Here is a 22,131-nt window from a genome sequence, read left to right on the forward strand (position 1 = left end):
ATGAATGTACAAATGCGCTTTACACAATTGATGTGTGTATGGATTGTGATAAGAGTTGTATGAGCCCCTAATAAAATGATTAAAAGAAAAACCACAAGAAAAAACAAACAAACAACACCTGGTACCCATTCCCCAATGGAGAGATGGAAGCTTGAAAGATGATATTTTAGACTTTGTACCAGTCATTCAAGAACATTTATGTCACTTTAAATAAATGTGAATTACTTAAAATAAAAAAATAATTCCAAATCTTATCATCTAAATCATACAAATCAGGTATGGGGGAGCACCGGGTGCCTCCAACTTTTAGATTCTGTGTCTCTGAGTAGTTACTGAGCATATCTAATGTTTACAAGCAGTTCTGTGGATGCTGCAGAAATATATGTTTGAAGCCATACAAACTTGGAATACGATTTGATTTTCCCCATTGAATAGTTATGTTAGAAGGCCACTCATATGACCTCTCTTTGCTCCAATTTTTTTTCCATCTGGACAATGGAAATAACAGCATATATTAGTACCTTTCAGTGTTTCTGTATCAAATAATGTAATATAGATGCTCAGTAATTTTTAAATATTGGCTCATTTTATTAGAATAGAATAATTTGGGTATTTGGAAAACCAAATCAAACCTCTTGCTGCCGGGCAATGCTGAATCATAGGAAGTGTCACGGAGGAGGCCTCCCTCGAGGGTTCTTGGTTCTCATCTTCATGGAAGTACATCCTCGGGGCTTCTTAGCATGGCAGCTCGACTTCAAACCTTTCATGCCAACCTTCAGTGCAGGGGATTTTCTGCCACAGAAGCACTTGGTATGTGCACCTACACTACAAATCCCTGAAACGTCCCTTCTTACACCTTGCAAAACAATGCCTTCCATTTTCTTAATAATTCTTTTGGGCAGGTAAAATAAGTCCTCCTCTTTCAAAAGATTGAGCAACAGGGACACTGTTTGTTTACTACTGTGTGTCCAACATTTTCTCTTAGGTACAGAATTATAAGTGTTACTGACCAGAGAAGAATACAAATGGGTAAACATGAAAAATATCATCTAGAGGCCCATAGAATTTCCCCCCTACAATTTGGTCTTAAAAAATAGTTTTCTATTATCTCCTTAATATCCTGAGTACATTTCTGGAGATGTTGAAGGAAGAATAACACTGTGTTGTCCACCGAGCCTGTCTAGCACTCACCTCAGCCGTGAATGCTAAGATTGAGGAAGAGGCTCTTGCTTCAGCAGAGCAGGACAATGGGGGGAAATACCGCAGAAGGACTAACTACCGCTGAGTTCAAACAGCTTAAAGGCTTTCGTGTTTGATTCTGATTCCCCGCCCAAATGTACCCAGCACTCATTGCAAAGGAAGATTGAAATGTGCTTTGAAATAAAACTCTCTTTTGCATGACTTTTTCTTCTTCTGAAAACTTTGATTTATTTAACCTTTGTTTTCAGGAAAGAACAAGTTGGTTTCACATTTCTCAGGTGATGGATTTTTCCCTTACATGACACTGTACCGTCGGGTTGCATTAGTCACACCGCATTAGGTTGCACTAAATCAAGTCACACAATGTGGCTATTAATGTTGTGATGTGTAAGAACATGTCTCACTCGGGACTGAGGAAAATGTGATTTTCTGAAAACAGCTGTCTCCGCATTTATTCCATAAAACTTTCACCTTGGAAATTCTTGTATTCTTTGCCATATAAGCATTTTCATGGGCAATTCTGAGATATATTTTAAAGCTTATTTTTCTTTCCTGACATTAAATATTTGTGATACAACCAAGACTTTCAATAATGAAATAATTATAGTGAATACCTACTGCCATGATATTTAGATAAATCCAGCAGAACATGGTCTGAATGTTCCATAATAAAGCTTTCCAGCAAATGACCTGGCAATCCACAGGCCATAGACTTGATGCCAGGTGCCTGTGGCCGTCTCAGCACCAAGAATAAGCTTCACAGCTATGTTCGCTTGCTGTCTCCCAAGTTTATCTTAGCGAACTCTGCATCTCTCTGCCAAACAACTTCATAGACATTGCTACTTAAACAAAATATTGACTCTTCAAGAACACATTGATTTAAAAGAATGATTTTTTTATTTTTTAAGAATCAGGTTTTGTTTTTGTTTTTTTAAGAATCAGTTTTTTTAATTGGCCTACTGATGTTAAAAATATAACAAGCTCTTCAGTTTATGCCCACTTCCATGAGCTTTCATTCATTTTTGTAGACAGCAGAGAATACTTGCTTCCATAATTGCTTGGCTAATGCGTTCTTTCTTACTGTTAGATTATTTGATGCTGCATAGTACAAATGAGAATTTTTCAGGTTGCAATTAATTATTTCATTTGGCTTGTCTAGCCATCGCTTTTGCTATTCCCAACAAATGACCTTCATTTTCCTAATGGGCTTCAATAAGAAGGCAGAAGAAGATACTGATTGGATTAAGTGATTCAACTGTGTGTGAGTGTTAACAGGGTTAATTGTGATAGCCATCCTAGGTTTTAAGTCAGTCATCTCAAATGCAGGAGAGGAATTTTACTACCAGCAAGAGAGAAGGACCAGAAGCAGCCCACATCCTTTGAACCCTTAGACTCCTGCACATTGAACCAACTTGACTTTGACTTCAGAGGACCATCAGAGGAGCAGCAAAGGGAAAATCCCCAGTGAGAGAAAGAGACCGCCCGCAGAGCCCGCCAGCGCTTTGCCCTGTGGCTTTGGTTTCAGGAACAAAGGAAGTCCGTCCGATGTGGAAGCCACATCATTTCCTCACAGATTCTAAAATAAATATGAAGATTAAAAATCAGACACCCACCCCCCAAATACAGGTCCAAATAGCCCCCCAATATTTCAGTTTCATTTTCTGGCTTCTGCTTCCTTTTTTTTTAAACAGTGTTGTTCATTTTGATAAAGCATAGCTTTATTTTTATCAGTGTAAAGTACACACATAATGAAAAGTAGATCGAATATTTTGAATAGCTTACAGTAAAATCAGTCCACAGTTCCACTTCTTCCAAACACTAGTAATAAAGCACGCCTTAGTCATCTTAAGCTATTTCTTCTGGTAGTTTCTCTACTTCTCCTAGTAATCTGTTCATCTTAACATCATACTCGTTGATTTAAAAAAATATTAACCATTGTCTTCATATTGGAAGGAAACTCTGATGCCTCTCACACTCTAAAATAGACAATGAAGAAAGCCTCCGCTCCCCACTTTGAAGGAAGGGACCCCTGACAGCCTTATGTTTAACTGTACACAAGGTCACTCTGCTCAGAGCCTGCTCAACAGCACTTAGCCATAGCAGTGTAAATGATACACTCTTAAATGTCCTTTATTGGCTAACTTGGAAGCATTTGATCTTATACTAAAACCTTCATTTCTTCATCTTCAGCTGTAAGTGGTATTTTTGACCTCTGTTTTGAATCGTGGGTATTAACACATACATCTGTGTTCTTTATCTCCCTTCCCTTCCTCTATTCCAAATGTCAGGTGTTATGTTATTTAAATTCCAATGTGAAAACCATTTGATTTCTATTTTTAACCATAATTATTAACCAATAAACATTAAATTACTTTTAATAGTTTAAAAATAATTTTATTTCTAATACTTTTTAAATAATTTTATATACTATTTTAACATGTATATAGTTGTGTTTTGTCTATGTTTAGATACCATTTTATGAATCAAAGTGTGTAACGAGGTTTTTATTTAGTAGAGAAATGCAGACCATAAACAACAACTAAGCCAATTAATACATAGTGTATCATAGGGTGATAATTGCTATCGGGAGAAAATGATGAGTAATGAGATTGGCAATTAGTGCCAAGAAATAGGATATGGTTGATATCCTACTTTTTCTAAAGACAGCAGAATGAACAGAAATCTACTCCAGTCTTGATCTGTTCTGAAAGCTTTGTCATATGTGCATATCTACACCCCTCTGTATTCTTATCTGTCAGATAAGCTTAAATAAACAGGTTGCTACTGAGTACAGAGTCTGATTCATGGTGACAGCATATAAATCAGAGAATTTTGCTTTCTAGGGTTTTCAAGGCTGATTTTCCAGCAGTAGTTAGCCAGGCGCTTCTTCACAGGCACACCTGGAGGATCATGAACCACTGACATGTGGCTATTAGCTGAGGGCATTTACCCCTTGTGCCATCCAACAGTTCCCGAACTTACATAGACAGTGTCAGCACGAGAGCCAACCACACAGTCGGTCAGACAAAGAGAACCGTGAGTTTGAGGAAGAAATGATCCTGTGCCCCAAAGGAAGTAAAGACTTAAGAATTCAGGAAAGGAAACTCAAAGTCTAATCCAAACCAGAGACAGAGTGAGAGGTTCTGAATACGTGCCTCGTTAGAAACTAAATCTGAACTAACTTCTTCTGACAGTCTAGTTACAGCTGACATAAGCGGTAAGTTAAAAGTATTGCTGCGTACATGCTTGCACATGTACAGGTTGATCCTAAACAAAAAGTATTTAAATATTACTCTGCAATCAGCAAATTGATTCAGACAAATGATTCAATAATACATTTGTTTTAGTCTTGTTAGGGTATCTTTAAAAAAAAAAAAGGTCCCATAAAAACAAGGGCATGACGTCTGGAAGGTCAATTCAATTCTAGATAGAACTCTTCGCTCAGAAGATTCTAGTGTTATGGTGATTATTTTTTAGGACATCAAACAGGTAATGCTAATAGTTTTAATTAGAAGATGCAGGATGGTCACAGGAACTTATTATGAAGAAGATTTTAGAACATTGAAAGCTGTATTAGTGAGAAAAAGATAGAAAATGTGCCAAGGTTTTCCATACGAATAATGCACCTACTTATTTTTTGAGGGTATCCAGGGCTGTCCTGTGGGAATTGCATTGGGAAATCGCCCTTCATCCATCCTGCAGGCCTTATCTTGTCTCATGAGGATTATTCTGTACACCAAACTCAAAGGGCAGGTAAAAGTGATATACAAAGTAGATGCAAAGGACAGAATTGTTCTAGGAGAGGTTAGAGTGATGGAAACATCACCTTCCAAGGCACACAGAACTCGATGGAGAAACAATGTTGTTAGGAACCATGTATTCAGTTCTGACTCATAGTTACCCCACGTACAATGGAATGAAACCCTGCCTGGTCTACACCGTTCCGACAATTGTCTTCTGTTTCAGCTCTTTGTTGTACCACTGTGTCATGCCATCTTGTCCAGGTCTTTCTCTTTGTCCCGAACCCTCTTCTATACCAAGTGTGATGTCCTTTTCAAGAGACTGGTCTCTCCTGGAAACATGTCCAAAGCATGTGAGATTAAGTCTCCATCTAAGCAGCACTCTGGCTTTACTTTTTCCCAGACAGATACGTTTGTTCTTTTGGCAGTCCATGGTACCATCAATATAAGATCTTGGCCAGCATTATAATTCAAATACTTCAATTTTTCTTCTGTCTTCCTTATTTGATGACCTACTTTCACATGCATAGGAAGCAAGTGAAAATACCATGTCTTATATTTGGTGTACCTTAGTCCTCAAAAGTAACTTCTATGCAGTTCACCACTTTAACCAGATCTTGTGCACCGGATTTACCCAATGCAACGTGTCATGTGTTCTCTTGACTGCTGCTTCCACGAGCATGGATGTGGATCCGAACAAAATGACATCCTTGACAACTTCCATTTTTTTCTCCATTTACCTTGATGATACTGTTTAGTCCATTTGTGAGGATTTTGGTCTTCTTTACATTGAGTTGTAATCCATATCAAAGCAGCACTCCCTGATCTTCATCAGCAAGTGCTTTAAGTTCTCCACACTTTCAGCAGCAAGGTTGGGCATCTGCTTATCAAAGGTTGGCAATCAGTCTTCCTCTAGTCCTGATGCCATGTTTTCTTACAATTCAGGTTATCTGATTACTTGATAGGAATACAGACTGAATAAGTATGAAAAGAAGGTACAACTCTGACATGCACCTTTCTTGATTTTAATCCATACTGTACTCCATTGTCCTATTCCCACAACTGCCTCTGGATCCATGTTCAGGCTCTACAGAAGCACAATGAAGTGTTTTGGAATCCCCAGTCTTCTCAAGGCTATTCATGGTTTCTGTTGTTGTTGTTTTTAATTATACACAAAATCAAATGTCTTTGCATAGCTAATAAGACACAAATAATATCTTCCTGAGATTCTCTGCTTTCAGCCATGGTGAAGCTGACATCAGCAATAACATCCCTTCCTCTATGTCCTTATCTGAGTCTGGACTGAACTTCAGTCAGCTCTCTGTGAAATTGCTCCTGCAACTGTTGTTGCATAATTTTCAGGAAAATTACTTGCAAGTCATATCAACGCTACTTTTGTATAATTTTACCACTCTGTTCAGTCACCTTACTCTGGGTAAAAATGGATAAAAGTATACATTTTTATCTCTTCCAGTCAGTTGACCAAATTTCTTGGCAGAGATGAGTGAGTGCTTCCAGTGCTTCACCAGCTTATTGAAATATTTCAGTTGGTGTTCCCTCAATTCCTGGAGCCTTGTTTTTGGCTAACAACTTCAGGAAAGCTTGAACTTCCTTCAGCACAGTTGGCTCTTGCTCGTTTGCTAACTTCTGAAATGGTGACCAGTGCACTGACTCTTTGGGGTACAGTGCCTCTCGGTCTTCTCCCCACCTTCTTTGATGCTTCCTGCCTCCTTCACACATTTCCCGTAGAATGTTGCCACACTGCAGAGGAGGCTTCGATGTTTCTTGAGTTCTTCCAGTTTTAGGTGTGCTGCGTTTGTTCTTACTTTTTGGTTTTCTAACTCTAGGTCTTTGTGCATTTCATTGTACTCTTTGCCTTTGCCTTCTCAAGCTGCCCTTTGAAGGTTTTTGTTCATCTCTTTTACTTCGTGTTTCCATTCCCCTCCACTGCCAAGGGGCCCTGGTGACATGGTGGTTAGGGACTGGGCGGATGACTTTCAGCCGCAGTGTAAAACCACCAGCTGCTTGCAGGAAAGCAGGTGGGGCTTCCTACTGCTGTAACTGTTACCTTCTTAGCAACTCCGAGGGGCGGTTCTACCCCATCCTATTGGTTGGAATTGACTCAGTGGTGGTGAGTAGTCTAGACGCTACAACTGATAGCAAGTTTCAGTCTCTTCTTTCCTGTCTTTTCCGTGACTTTGGTTTCTTTATGCATGATGTTTCTGATGTCATCCCACAGCTCATCAGGTCTATCTCAGTGTTCAGTGCATCAAATCTGTCCTTGAGATGGTTTCACAGTTCAGATGGGCTAGCTTCAAGGTTATATTTTGGTATGTACTTGTTTTCATTTTCTTCAGCAATTGGTGGTCTGTTTCACAATCTGCTCCTGGCCTGGTTTTAGTTGCTCATATTAAGTTGCTCCATTGTCTCTTCCCACAGAAGTAGTCAGTTTGATCTCTGTGTATTCCATCGGGGAAGTCGACGTTGATATTCACCATTTGTGTTGTTGACAAAAAGATGGTTGCTACGAACAGGTCATTGGTCTTGCAAAGTTCTATCAGGAAATCTTCAGGTTCCTTTCTATCAACAAGACCACGTTTTCCAACTACTGTTCCATCCTCTTTGCTTCCAAATTTGCATTCCTATAACCAATAATTATCATGAATATTTGTTGCATGTATGATCAAGATCAGACGGAAGATGTTAGCATTCATCAGTGCATTCATCACTAGTTTTAGTTGTTAGCTATAAATTAAAAAATCATTTTATTGGGGGCTCTTACATCTCTTATCAAAATCCATACATTCAACCAATGTGTCACCTATATTTGTACATATGTTGCCATTATCATTCTCAAAACATTTTGTATAATAGTTTATTGTTTGGTTTTCCTTGCATGTGAATAGACACCATACTACCACAGAAATCTTTAAATGTCTCTTTTGACGATTAATGCAATGCCACTCCTCTTGATTGTGTCATTCCCAGTATAGTAAACCGTTTTCTGGCTCAAAATGGCCAATACCAATCCATTTCAGCCCACTAGCCCCCTAGCATATTGATTTCTATTTTTTCCATTTCATCCTTGACGATTTCCAGTTTTTCTAGATTCATTTTTCATGCATTCCGAGTTTGATTGTTGGTAGATATTTGCAACTGTTTCTTCTATGGCGCATCAGCAAATGCAGGTCCTGCAAGCTTCTCTTCCATAGGCTTTGCTCTGTTCACATCATTAGGGTTGCCGTTACTCTGAGAAGGAAGTCCCGCAGCACTCGGATTCATTAGACCGTCAGTATCGGGCAATGTTTCCATGCTATGCACACGGCTTTCCGTGAATAACTACTCTGAAGTTGGCAGTTGATTCCTTCTTTGTAGTCTGGTTGGAGTCTGTAATCTCTGCTGAATCCTGTGCATTTTCGTCGACCGTGCTAGTGTTTGCAAAACCGGTGTGAGAGCGTCCAGAATCACAGCAACACACAAGCCATGCCACTAGGACAAACTGACAGGGAAAAGGTGGGGAGAAACAATAGCTTCACTTTTTGATATTTTTAAAAATAAATGTTTCTGTGATTTTGTAACAATAGTTTTTTATTTACTATCATGATGTATTTATGATTTGGAGAGATATGAATGGCAACTAATTTGAGACTAGGAATTTTACTTAAGTTTGTGTACAATTAAAATATGTTGAGTGTAATTAGCAATTTACCTGGATCGATGAACAAGTCAAATATGAGACCATATTCTGAATGTGTTATATCTCCCCCAAATGGTTAGATTTTGATAAAAGTTATAGTACAATAAAAAGTTAACCATCATATGAGGGTTTGTGGAAAATTGAAGTATAATAAAAATAGCTGAATAGAATTACTGAAACTATATAAGAAGACATTAAAATTGAAATGCTTATAGTTTTCAAAAAGATAAAGGTAGATCAAATGCTACTCCAATAATAACAGAAAGTTTTTTAAAGAAGGAGAGACAGATATATAAAGATCTTCTGAAGGATGAGTGATAAACTATCCTGGATTGAAGAGATTCTTAATATGTTTAAAGATATATCCAAGGAAACTATTAAACAAAAGCAACACAGAAGTAAAGCAATGTATAGTATAAAAGTTTGGAAATAAGGATGACTAGTGAATTTCAATGTATATTTAGACCGCCTTTAACAAAAGAGGTACCTTTTCAAAAGACGAGACAAGAAATAGTTGAAAAAATAATATCTTATTTCCAGAATCAAAGAAACATGTATCTATTCAGACTGAAAATATTCACTGAGAGCCGATCAGAGTTAATATGATAGTTACACCCTAAAAGAAAAATAATGAACTGTGTAACACCCATGATAATGAGAAAATCTTAAAAGAAACCAGAGATAATTTAGATTACTTATAAAGGAAGGAATATTAAGTTGACAGAAGCCTTCTCTCTTACAAAAATAGATATCATGCTAACAATGAATTGAAGAAAAATGTCTGTCAAACTGCAATTCAATTCTCAATTAGACCATCACTCAGGAGTGATAGTGAGAAAGAGATAGATGAAGGCTAAAGGACTGTTTCACGTAGACAATTACTGCAGTGCGTGTGTGTGTGTGTGTGTGTGTGTGTGTGTGTGTGTGAAAGATTTATTTCAATATGAAGGAAAATGAACCCAGAAAAACTGGGTGAAATGCAAGGTTACAAGGAGGAACAGTTTGCAAATACATAAATAAAGTTAGTAGAAATCTAAATACTATTTAGCTACAAGGGTGAAAGTAATACTAATGAAAACACATTAGAAATTTGGATAATATTAAAATGGAATGAACATACAGGGGAACTCAGGGAATGTTAAATCATATCAAGCTTATTTTGCTTGGGAAGGACAAAGAGGTAATGTTTTAGGTGTTGTTTACAAACTAAAATAATTCATTTGATTGGATACTATCCAGTGGTTGAGAGAAATGAATGACATCTATATCTATGACCATAAACAAATTCTTAGAACATATTATTAAGGGGAAATGAAAAGAGCAAGTGATAGTTATTTTACAGTGATGCCATTTATGTAAGCAAGACACGCAATGTAACAATATCCTATGCAGCCTGTTCAACTCTAATCCACATAGCTTGTTAGTTAATACATACAAAAGGGCTTCAAAAAGCCCATGGAAACAAACATTGTCTATTAATTCCATTTTTCCATGACCTTTGTGAATTTCCTTCATATGGGTCTGGTGACGAGGGAGATAATTCAGATGTTGCATTAATTCCTAAGTGGTTGTTTTTCTCAATATATTAGTACTTTGTGCCACCACCTGACAATGTATGATTTGAAGTATGCTAACATCTATTCAAGAGGAAAATAATGCAGCCATCTGATACCCTTTCACTAATGCTCTTTTCTTGGGCCAATTGGAGCATATGTTATCTCCTAGAGGTGCTGATGGGACAGTTATCCTAAATCTTTGTTTATTTGTCCTGTCTCTATAAGCCGGGAGGCTCAGCTCTCTCAGATCCTCTCTCATCAAGTTGTTTGTAGATCCATTTCACAGAAGTGTTCAATTGTTTGTCCCCAGAGAGGACCCTCTGTCCCCCACAAGTTCTGTTATTTTTAGTTTACTATTTATGCAGACTACTATTTTGTAGAATACAAGATTATTCTATTTATCTGTCCCACATACACACTATTAATTTTGAAAGGCTTAAGAATAAGTATACTTATGCAAAAAATTGAATCTTGACTTGAAAAGGCAAATTTATGATATTAGCAATTATTGAGGGTTGGGAAAAGCCAAGAGATCTGGGATAATATGAGTATCTGAGAGTATATAAATTTCTTCCATAATAATAAAATAAATGAATTCTTGATGCCAAATATGGCAAAATTTGACATTGGGACAATATATGTTGTTATGTTGTCTTTGTACCCTTTTCTATATTTTAAATCCTCAAAATTAAAAAAAACTTCAGCAAACTATCTTGTTTTATTAGTCTGTAAATATTGTGCATTTGCATAGGAAATTAATGCGCTGTAAATTTATTTCCTCCTTAGTAATTGTAGTCGAATTATCTTTTTTTTCCACTTGCCCAAACTTTATTAAAGAAAAAAGCTATGATGGTAAATATCTAGAACATAATCTATTTTATGTGATTTGTTCCTCTCGAAAATGTGACATTTGATTTCCAAACATATACCAGAAGTGTACAACGGTCCTCAACTGTACCAAGCTGGTGAGAAGCTGAAGTGTTCATCTTCCAACTTTGCCCATTCTGTGGTCTGTCTTTGGATCTGCAATAATTGACTGAACAGCGACGATGGTTTCATTGATTTTTGTCTGTAGCTCTCTGAGTTCTTCTATATGCAGCAATCAGAGAATCTGAGCAGCTTCATTAAGAACTGCATCTCCTGTGTCAAAACCAAGACTATGCTTGTCTAAAGCAACAGGCAAGCCCTCTTTTGTTTGATGAGCTTTAGCAACTGCATCCTGCGTCAGGCGCTCCTGAGCCAAAATTCAAATTGCCTTTCGCATTAACAGGTAATCATCATGGCGCTGAATCTGAAGATTAGCCAAAGCCATTACACCAGCTTTGAAATCAGGGTTATTTACATCGAAGTTGACCAGTGGCTCTGCATTTTTAGCTGCATTGTCAGCATTTTTTGAATTATCTGGAACTGTGTCCTTGTATTTTTCAGCATTAGCTCCATATTCGAGTCTAACAGCTAAGCAAGAAGCCAGTCAATTGCTTCTTGTCGATCTTGAATCTTGAAAGGGCATTTACCATCTTTGAGATACTTTTCTAAAAACTTGGGCCAATTGCTGCTATGAATGTTTCTTAAATTCCCTCTCTCTTCAATCTTGTACTGTCTGATTTTCTGGTCTTCAAGCCACACAATAAAATTTCTAAATTCTGTTTCATCTCAGCCCCACTTGGTGGTCCACATGGAGAGAGGGGGAAGGGAAGGAGGGCAAAGGGAACAGGGGAGTAAGGACAGGAGAGAAGAGGGGGAGCCGAGGGGCGAGAGACCAGCGAGAGCTGGAATTCTCTTTTTTACTTACACTCTTTGTATTTACCATCTTTTACTTACAATTTACTGTCTTATAAAGGATATGAAAGTCTCCATTGGGAGCACTTTCTTTATTAGTTAGTTTGAGGACCAAGTTTAAGGACCAAGTTTGAGAAGCCATGGTGTTTTCAATTTCACATGCCTCATATGTAAGTGAAAGTTTGACATTGAATAAAGAAGATAAAATAAGAGTCAATACAATGGAATTGTGGTGTTGGAGAAAAATATAGAAAATACTGTGGACTGCTAAAAAGACAAACTGATTGTGGTAGTTACATAATCTGGTGTCAACTAAAGAAGGGGTAGAGTTTAAATTGTCAATCAGGTTGCAGCTTAATGCCCTCATTTGGAGGCTTGCAGGAGATAAATAGCTCCTTGGAGGGCAGACACACTCTCTGATTCATCTTCCTGCTGACAAGACACATGGAGCTACACTACAACCCTGGACCTGAAAGAGCCACGTGGAGACCCTGGCCAGCACAGAGATGCTCCCACTGCCACTGGATCCACAAGACTTTCCACCCACTGGTCTGTGATCTTCCTGCATTCGGCATCATCGCATGTTTTGCGTCAATCTGAAGAGGAATTTATAGATCAGTATAGGACATATAGGCTAATATCGGACTTATAGACTTGCTCTGGACTTGCCTGGGATGTTTTCTTAATGTACAACTGCTCTTGGACATAAAATTCTCACTTACACACATATGAGTGTCTGAGTTTCTTTCTCTAGTCCACCCAGACTAACACAACCGATCTATCTCAGAGGAAATATGGTCAGGGTGCTCCTTAGAGGCATGCTGGTGAGAGTTTGTCCTCATAATTTGGACATGTTTTAAGCACAGAATAGTCTCTAGAGAAGGATATCATAAGTAAATTAGAGAAGCAGCTAAGAAGAAGAAGAAGGCCCTCAAGGAGATGGATGGATGCAGTGGCTGCAACAATGGGCTCAAGCACAGGAAGAGTTGTGATGACGGTGGAGGACCGTGGAGTGTTTAGCTCTGTGGTGCATAGGGTCACGATGGGTCAGAAGGGACTCGATGACGCCTAACAAAAGCAGCCACATTTTTCACATTAATAATATAAGTCTTGCAGTAAGGAAGATTCTGTGTACATTTGAGTCATGATTATCCATGGTTTGGCAATTCAATGAAATATTTTGGTAATCATGTAATGATGTTAACTAGGCAGTTATTTAATTATGTCTTTTGTCAGTTATGTAATTATATGTTTGTCTTTCATGTGAGTTAGTGTAATCATCGTCTATTTTCACATAATGTTCATCTTTGCAATAATAGCCTCATCTTGGAATCTAACCATATTGATAAGCGAGAAGTGATGATATATGTTAAATTACATAGTTACAAGAGCAATTTAATGAAGTTTTATTGTATCATTATTATTTGACCATTATTATGCATTCTACACATTATATTTCATCATATACATATTGCAGACATGTCCTTGATGACAGATCAACATTTCTCCAAAAATATACAATTGCAGATGACCTCAAGGCCTTTGCCTAATCATGATGCCAGTAGGGTTCCTCTTGTTGACTGAAGGCGGACATAGAAACTTACAGTGTTCTTGAGAGTGCTGCACATCACGTCTTCTCCCATTTCATCTGCCAAAGCAAGTCCCAAAGTAAACCTGCTGTCAACAGATGGCAATGTATAAGTTGCTCTGAGGGAGGAAGCAGCAAGTATCTTGAACAATTATCCAATCTAACGCAGCTATTAATAATCTTAGCTACATTTCATTCATTTTATCTCATGCCAACAAGTGTTCAATTACTTTTGAGCCACATTACATTTTTCTTCTTACTCTTGTACCATTTCATCTAATAAACCCAAAGTCCTCTAATTTGCCTAATAAAATATTTTATATGTGCCTTATATTTAGAGTGCACAAGTCTCCCAACTGGGCTTTATGCTTTCAGTTTTGCATGCCTTTACCTCCATATTCCACAGTTTAGCAGAATGAGCATGTCAGTCTCCTGTGAACTGTGTGGCAGCTGCATGTTTAAGGAGCTTCTTAATAGGAAACCCGCTCTCCTCTTCAGCTCTGTTGTTCCACCCTCAGGATCTCGTTGGAATACTCTGAGATTATGTTCCACACTCTGCCCATTCGTTTGTATCATTGAACCCCCTGTGTGGGCACATGACGCACACCTTTCATAAGATATTCCAAACGTTCTCAGAACCTTGGGAGTCATGTGATGTATTGTGCATGCGACTATAGACTCACTTCACCTATGATATTTAGGATCTCTTTTTTATATCCTTGTATTTCTGCTGGACTGAAATCCCTGTAGAATCAGAGACTGATTTTCACTTATATTGTGAGTTGGCATCGACTGGAAGTCAATGAGTTTGGTTTTGGTGCTGGTTGTATTCTTGACAGTTAGTAAATATGTCTTAAACTTTGACTTCTTGTAACCAACATGTTAGTAAAATAAAATAGATGCCTAAAATTTTTGCTTACTAAATAAATGGAATTAGGCTAAAGACTGTTTTTCTTCTCAAAACCTAAAAATCTATGACGATTATAAAGGAAAGTATTTTTATTGTCTCTGGAGTGGACTACAAAATGACTTCTACAGATTTTGCTGGAAAAAGGAGAGGAAGTCAGCTAGACCTTAGAACCATTAGTGTCTTACTTTATTTCCTTTCTGAAAAAGGGGTAAGAACAAAGTGAGTATATTCAATATGAGCTATCTTGTACACAGAAATCCCATATGGATTCTGTTTAATAATGACCTATTTCCCTTGGAGCTCATGAAACTTTAATATTGTAATGAAGATGTGATTGTTGTCCTAGTTAAAATATCTTTAGCACAATGAAATCATAGGAGCCAGTGTAAGAAAATTATTATAAAGTTACAATTAACACAGAATTCCTTTCTAAAAAAAGAACTGCATTTCACGTTCTAGCTCCTCTATCAGTGACACAGAGCAAATGACAAGGACAACTTCACAACAGGCTGTGCTGCTCCAGTTCTGAGTATGAGTTCTTGTTTCCTTTAGAGAAAGCATTTTCCTAGAAGTTATGCTACACAATCTCTTCATTATTTGAATGTGCATCAAAAATGAAGAACAAGAGCAAATATTTAGCTTGTTTTTATATTTATTCTATGGCACGATGATCAACTCTTCTGTATAAATATAGATTTCAGAATAACTAGTAATATAAAGATGAAAATAACCTTTAAATTTTACTATGTATATAATTCTGGTTGAAAGATTAGTGTGGATTTTCCACAAATTTGATCAGTCAAAATAGTTTGATTCTGTTAATGATGTTATCATTTCCTTATATGGCTAGAGTATTTTTAATGCCACTACATCAATCTTATCAACTTCAGTTTTAAAATGACTAGTCAATAATCTAGAGCCATTATTTAATTTGGTAAATAAAATTTTGTTAAACTCCTGCTTCATAGTAGGCACTGTTATATGTGATGGTAGCACACTTATATTTTGTTTGGGGGGGATATTTATTAAGCAAATACATTTCTCAGCTTGTGAAAAGTGACAGAAATCAGTGAAAGTATTTTAAACACAGACATTATGTGGACACTTAAATGAAGTGAGGGAGCGAATCATAACTTTAAGTAAAAGTAGAACTTTTCCCCACCCCTTGTCTGCCAGTTGATCATCCTGTGGTGGCTTGTGTGTTGCTGTGATGCTGGAAGCTAGGTCACTGGTATTTCAAGTGCCAGCAGGGTCACCAGAGTGGACAGAATTCAACTTAACTATGTCTCTGGAAAGAAATGATGGAGAAGCTAAATAGAAGCAACCCAGTACCAAAAAAAGTCCATAAAGCCAATGTTAGTCCATGAGTCCTTCTTCAAACTCACACAGCCATAGGCAATGATGCAGAATTCAGGAAGATCACAGACTGGCGACTGTGGAGTTGGGTGGATCCAAGGTCAGGGTTAGTGGTAGAATCCCAGCAAGAAGGAAGGCAAAGGGGAGGGGGAGAGAGAGAGTGATCTCACACACACACACACACACACACACACACACACACACCCCTTTTATGGGATGATGGCCATACCATCAAGGAGACAGCATCAGGCTGTGACCTGATTGACAGGTTGGATTCCACCCCTACACTGTTATACATCTTCAAGTTGACATAAAATCATCTAATTACTTCAAAGCGTAACGTGAACTAATTGACTCCCTGCACACATTGCTGCAGCCATTCTGTCAGAGCCTCTCAGGAAGGGTTTCTTCTTGAGTGTGCGGCCACTCCCAGGACTTCGTCATCATAGTACACTCTGTTAGCAATTGATCTGCCCTGGTTTCCAAAGGGCACGAGGTAAACTGTTAGCCAGTGTTTTGTGATCCGTGTGGTGCTCGCTGACTCGTTGTCAGATGTTGATCACCAGGTCTTTCTTCCTAATGTCTTAGTCTCAGAATTCTCTATACAGCTTTGCCCCGTGGGTGACCTTGATGATATTTGAAATAGTGGTGGCAGGGCAAGCCACAACAGTATAACCAACTGATGGACTGATGTGGCCATACAGATATAGTCCACATTGTATAGAATATTCTCAAGGGTTATAGATTTATAGCCTAAGCCTCACATAGCATCCCAGCCCCCTCCACAAGGGTCTAAATATTCAGTTGTATTTCTCCTCATGAATCTTACAAAGTACAAATAAAGGTGTATATTTGCTCTGGATGAATACTGGGCAATTTGATTTTGGTATGCAGCCTATTGTGCTTCTCATAATGCCAGTCATTATTCTAGTTGATATGTATAACATTCTCAGATTGATATGTTCAAAATTAATGAGGCATTTGTCCTCCCTGTGAAGAAACTAATAAGGAAATCTTATGCTAATGAATTATGTAGACCGAATTAAAGCAAATCAATTTTATTTTGCAGCAATATTTTCTGTGTTCAAAGGGGCCCTAACTGTTATTATGAACCAACATAATACTTTGAAAAAATGAAAAGTAATTTTAAATGATTACCAATAAATCAATATTGTTAGAATGCTGAATGCAAAGTTTTACTCCTGAATCTTACATTTGTTATAATCTTTTCTCTGATGTTGTGCTCCGCATGAAGAACTAACCAATACCAAGCACTATTGAGTGTCTTCTATTTGGCAGACTCCAAGATAATTACTTGAATCAATAGGTATCTAGTTTATTGTCAGTTCACAGACTAAAGGGGGAAAATGTGTTGCATGTGCAACTAGTTATGTGTTGTTATAGTTAGTGAGGGTTGCAGCAATCTTACATACGGTGCTTTTGTGTGAATTAGAATGAACTCATCCAGTTTGTGTGAATTAGAACAAGCTGGCTCTTACGTGTGATAGCCCTATCACTACACTATGCTCTCTTATGCTTAAAGTGGTACACCTCCTTTCTTTTCTTTCTTCCTTTCTTTCTCTCTCTCTCTCTCTCTCTTTCTTTCTTTTTTAAACCTGCAGGTTGCATGCCCGTATCAGAAATGAAGCTATGACTAGATTTATCCTGTCATTTCCCCCCTAGATTCCTTTGTATGGTGTACAGTCTGCTCAACTGTACATGACAGCACCACAGTTAATGGTCCCCACAGGGAGAATACTAAGCAGGAAATTCTGCTAGATAGTATTTGGGGAAGACTCTGCACAGTATGCGATAGTTTGCTACCAAACATGTGAGCTAAGAGGTGATTTTTGACCACCACTGAGGACGCAGGCAATTTCAAGAGGAAGAGCAGCAGAAGAAAAGAGGTGGAAACATGACATTTTCACATTTGGGATAATGGCTAGAAAGTTTATGTGGCTGGAATGCAAGATTCACAGTTGGGAGTAGACTGAGTTGTGCCTGAAAAGAAAGCATTTGAGTCATAAAGAACCTGTAATTTTCTAACAAGAAGTTTGAACTAAACAAAAGAAGTTTATAATATCTTTTGGAAGAAAGATTAGGACATGATACAATAGATACCTGGATCTTTAAAGTATGATGTTGTTGGTACGTGCCATTGAGTTGGCTCCAAACCATAGTGGCCCTATGCACAACAGAATGAAACATAGCGTGGTCAAAAACACTGTATTTAACACCAATTACCTATAGGGTAGAATTAAGATAGTGATAATCAAGTTGGCTTTCAACATGCAGAGAGAGTTGCTGTCATTTTAATGGCAAGAGTTTGGTTATGTTAAATAAATTTAGATGGCACCAGTTAAGGTAAAATACAATGACCCATCTCAAGTTCCTATAGAGGGTATTTCTGTAAATGAGTCTATTCAATTATAATGGTCTAGGTGATACATATAATTCAACAAGTAAATAAGCAGGTTATATAGATAATGAAAAAAATCAAAGACTCATTTCTTAAACCTGTGGAACTTTAAGGGAATGTCAAATATTAGAGTATTTTTAAACTAAAATTATCTTCATACTGAAATATACCACTTTATATGTCAGTTTGTAAGTCAATCATAGCAACAATTGTAAGGATGATGCAGATCAGACAGTGTTTTTTGTTTTTTGGGTTTTTTTGCTGAATATAGTTAGCTACTAATTGGAACTGGCTTGGTGGCACCTGACAACACAATATTTTGACAAAGGGTGAATTTTTGGAAAGCATGGAAGCTTTACAACCATACCAAAATATTTGTTTTTATAGTGCTTTTGTCAGTGCATTAATGTCTTACAATCTATAGTTCTAGTACAGATTTATCTTCTATATAAATTTGAAATTAAATGACTGATGTTTATTTTGAACATCACTTAAAGATGAATCCATTGCAATCTCATTGAAACCAAATCAGTTATTGACTCTTTGAAAGTTCCCCCTAAGTTTCAACTATCAGTCCATCTATTTATTTACAAGGATCGAAACATAGAATGGCAGGCTCACACTTAAATGGAATTCAAGATTTTGTAATAAAGAACTGAATTTTTATTCTCTCTTTTCCCCCAAACTTTTGAAATGAGGTATAATGAGCTCACTAAAAAGTGTATTAATCTAAAGAGTTTAATTTGGTGGTGGTTCAACCATAGATTTCTCACTGTCCATGCTGGAGAGCTGGATTCGATTCCTAGTCAACACACCTGATGCTCAATTGATTGCCTATTTGTTAGTAGAGGCTTGTGTGTTTTCATGATGCTGAGCAAGTTCCAGTGGCTTCTAGGATTAGAATGACTAAGAAGAGTAGTCTGGTCATCTACTTTCAGAGATCAGCCAACAACAATGCTGTGGATCACAATGATTAGATCAGAAACTGATATAAGGTTAGCTCAGACGAGGCATTGTTTTGTTTCATTGTGCTTAGGGGTGAGGACTGACTCTGTGGTAGCTAAAAATATGTACAACGACCACACAGACAAGTAATAGGATCTTTCTAACACTCAATGGGAATCTCTTGTTCCCTTTTAAGTCAATGACTCCTCTCCACAGGTAATTAATGTTGGATTTTTTTCACACTAAATTTCTTTTTTTTTAAACTTTTTGTAAATGAAAATATAAGATATGTACTCATTTGTTTCTGGATTCATTTACACAGCATAGTGACTGTGAGATTTGTCCCTGTTATATGTAATGGTAACTTGTTATTTTGTATTATGTGTGTGTGTGTATATATATATATATATATATATATATATATAAAATGCATTTAATAATTTATCCACTGCCATTGATATTGTTATGAGTTTTTAGTTATTAAAATAACTCAATTTAGTTTAGTTTTCAAACATTACAATTTTTGTTATGTGCCTTTTGACTAAGATGTAAATTTATATATTTGAGAATTCAACTAGGAGTGGTTTCTTTATTATTGGTAGAAATATACTTATCTTTAATAGATAATGTACAACTTTCCAATGTGTTTTTGTCAACTTACTTTGTACATCTCAGTGTAATAGCTCTAGTTGCTTCAATTTCTCTCAAACAACTTTTTGTCTTCACTCCAGTGTTTATACAGCTAGTCTCATACTTACATAAGGAGCCTTAGTCATGTAGTGCTTAAGTGCTTGGCTGCTAATGGAAAAGTTGGCAGTTAAAACCCAAGTGGGTCCATGGGGAAAAATGTGACAATTTGATTCCATAAAGCTTAGAGCCCTAGAAACCCTGTGGGGAGTTCTATTCAATCCTTTGGGACCACTAAGAGTCACTGTCGACCGGCTAGCAAGGGGTTTAGTCTTGGTTTAATGAATATGTAGAGATTTCCCATTGTAATTTTGACTATATTTTTCTGATAAGCGTTCAAACCAACCTCCCTGCCATTTCTGATTCATAGTGACCCAATAGGAGAGGGCAGACGATTCCTGTGGGTTTCGGAGACTGTAACTGCTTCTGGGAATAGAGAGCCTCATAGTTTTCCCTTTCCCACTGGCCATTTGATTGTGTGTGTGTGTGTGTAAGTGAGAGGAAAAGAAAGAAAGCAGTGTAGGAAGGCCTTAACCGGCCATGGAGTGGCTTTGAATATGGACGGGAGCTGTCTTAGGTTGGGTTCTCCAGAGAAGCAAAACCTTTGAAGTGTATATGTTTACATAGTCACTGTTCATAGTGTAATGTGTACCCAACAGCGCCACCAGAGCTCCTATAGATTTATCTGTCGAGAGAGGCTTATATCAAGGAAATGGCTCACACAGGTTTAGAAGTGGGTAAGTTATAAGTACATGTGCAGATATTAGACTAGAGGGTTATCTTGATGCTCAGAGCTGCAAGGGCTGATTAACCCAAGACTTGCAGGGAAACAACAGGTTCTGGCTGCAGAAGCAACTGAATCCCAGGTCAGCAGGGTAGATGGCAGGCCTCTGAGGATTCTCAGGCCTGGCAGACAATGTGGCAGGCCATTGACTTAACTGCACAAGAGGTTGGCAGGCCAGCTGCGGCATCCAGAAGCAACAAAAAGCAAGCAAGCTTTACGACAGCATTTACTTCTAGTGGAAAGAGGTCACACCTTCGAGGAGAGCGTAACTACCACATCACCAGACAGGTTTACACAAACTATTAATGCTCCCAGGCTCTCTGGTGGGTAGTGGTGAAGGGTTACTTTGCAGAAAGTAAGCAGTTTGAAATCAGCAGTGGCTCTGAGGGAAAATACGAGGGTTTAGTTTGCAAAGCAGGACGGTCTCTGAAACCCAGAGACTGACCGCTCTGGCCTGTCCTGCAGGGTTGCTATGAGTTGGAACCAACTCAGTGGCAAGGGGTTTTAGCACAGGTTCCATGAGTCAGAAAAGGCACGAAGTCTCCTAAAGGAAGGCAGCTCTGCTGACCTTAGTTTTCACCCACTCAGAGCCCGGTGCGTAGTGGGTTTGAGCTGACCTGCTAAACGAAAGGTGGGTATTTTGAACCTACTGGCCACCCTGTGGAAGAAAGATGAGGCTTTCTCCCTTCTGTAAAGCCCTGCAGTCTCAGAAACCCACAGAGGCACTTCTGCCTTTCCCCCAGGGTCACTAGGAGTTGGAATTAACTGCTGGCAGTGAGTTGAGAGTGGAAACCATTTTGGATTCTGACCTCTAGAACATACATTTGTGTTATTTAAAAGCCACGAAGTTTGTGGTAAGTTGCTGCAACAATGGTAGGAAACTAATACATATGGTAAAAGAGATTTATTTTACCTCATGATTTATTCTAAAAGTGATATTGCTTTCCTTTTCCCATGGAAGATATAGGATACATTTTAAGTTAATTTTTGTAATGGTGTGAGGTCAGAATCACCTTTCCCCACTGGTATATCTAATTGCTCCATACCAATTCCCCTTTTTCATTTTTATAAATTTTATATCTTTACAGTATGGAGATGGATAGGAGTCAGACTAGTACCTCAAACTCTAGACTGAGAGTGAAACAAGGTGGCTGCTAAGTGAAAAATCAGTGAAGTCTGGAGTTAGCAGAGATAAATAATGGGCAGACAAACAAACCGGAGATGTTTCTGAGAACACACCGAGAAGAAAATAACACAGAAGTAATTTTCATAAACTCTCATGTAAGTGACAATGGTAATAAAATCGCTGACAAGCTTGGAACTAGTGAGTGAATTTGAGATCATTTGTGATGAGTAAGGAACAAACAGCGTCTCCGAGTGGAGCCGAGAGTTGTGTTTCTCCGTGAACCTAAGGTTGCAGTTAGAACCACTAAGCAAGGGCGCAGAAGAAAGCCTGCTGATCTTTGTCTG

At 37.9% G+C, this 22,131-nt stretch overlaps 1 pseudogene; it reads right to left on the reverse strand.

The window, feature by feature from the left end:
• Positions 1 to 11,175: 11,175 nt before the first annotated feature.
• LOC101646023 lies at positions 11,176 to 12,114 on the reverse strand (annotated as a pseudogene).
• Between the last annotated feature and the right edge of the window lie 10,017 nt (positions 12,115 to 22,131).

Source organism: Echinops telfairi, unplaced genomic scaffold (assembly GCF_000313985.2).
Source record: "Echinops telfairi isolate 266 unplaced genomic scaffold, ASM31398v2 ScPeMD7_2;HRSCAF=8, whole genome shotgun sequence".
Lineage (NCBI taxonomy): Eukaryota > Metazoa > Chordata > Mammalia > Afrosoricida > Tenrecidae > Echinops > Echinops telfairi.